This window comes from Echinops telfairi, unplaced genomic scaffold, assembly GCF_000313985.2.
Source record: "Echinops telfairi isolate 266 unplaced genomic scaffold, ASM31398v2 ScPeMD7_1957;HRSCAF=2489, whole genome shotgun sequence".
Classification (NCBI taxonomy): domain Eukaryota; kingdom Metazoa; phylum Chordata; class Mammalia; order Afrosoricida; family Tenrecidae; genus Echinops; species Echinops telfairi.
The window spans coordinates 3,439,734-3,440,701 of record NW_022105855.1 but is presented as its reverse complement, the minus strand read 5'-3'; the positions used below and the strand labels follow the sequence as shown (position 1 = coordinate 3,440,701).

The 968-nt window shown below is 31.5% G+C and overlaps 1 protein-coding gene across 1 annotated transcript in view; it reads right to left on the bottom strand.

Moving 5' to 3' along the window:
• LOC101644744 (taste receptor type 2 member 50-like) overlaps positions 1-968 on the bottom strand; it is a 32,393-nt gene that overhangs the window by 1,728 nt on the left and 29,697 nt on the right.

The following is a 968-nucleotide window of genomic DNA, read 5'->3' as shown; positions in this document are numbered from 1 at the left end:
AGACTTCTTAAATGTCCTCATCGTTGGCTTTTGTGGTTGGTGTGTAAAGTTATATTAACTAGTCTTCCTTGTAGGCTTTTAGACATTAGCCTGTCACAGGTCACATTGGACTTTTAAGATGACCTTTAAAATGTTCTTTCTGATGATGATTGTGACACCATTCTTTTTAAATTTATCATTTCCAGTATAGTGAACCATATGATTGACTAATTCAAAATGGACACCACCAGTCCATTACAGCCCACCAATGCCCAGGATATCATGAATTATTCATTCCATATTTTCAGTGTAAAAAATAAGTGTAATATTTAGTAAAACACCCATTTTATGTGTTTTAATAATGCTAAATACAATTTTTAAAAATATATCAAGAGTAATACAATTTATAAACCTAGTTATTTGTGTAAAATATAATAAAATACAAATAAAAAAGGATACATATTTGCAATTTCTAGGCACTCGAAGTTAAATTTTCTGAAAGTAGGAGTGGGAGGGGTTTCTTCAGGATGTGAACCAATGAAATGGGAGGAAAAATATTAACAAAATGGTAAAAATTGTACAAAACAAAATTATAGGCATAAATTTACTGTACTGGGAATACTTACAGTTTAAAAATACACATCCTATTGCCTTGAAACACTGCAAAAATGTAGCATTCATCCATTAACCCCAGATAAAATTTTTTTCAAGTAGTCACAGTTACAAAGAAAGAAAATTCAAGTATGATTGCTAAATTCACCTCCATTAGAAGAGGAGTCACCCACCAGGAATCCAGAGATACAAGAAGAAATAAAACTCCATTTCATTTTTGAAGATTTTCCTAGATTCATATTTTTTACATTTCACATTCCTTTCTGCCCATCCCCACCCCAATTTTATTGTGAATTAGGTGGAGGTTCACATTAGATAATTTTTGCATTCAACAGCTTAAACAACATGTCAAACCTCCCAATTGCTTGCTATGTTCT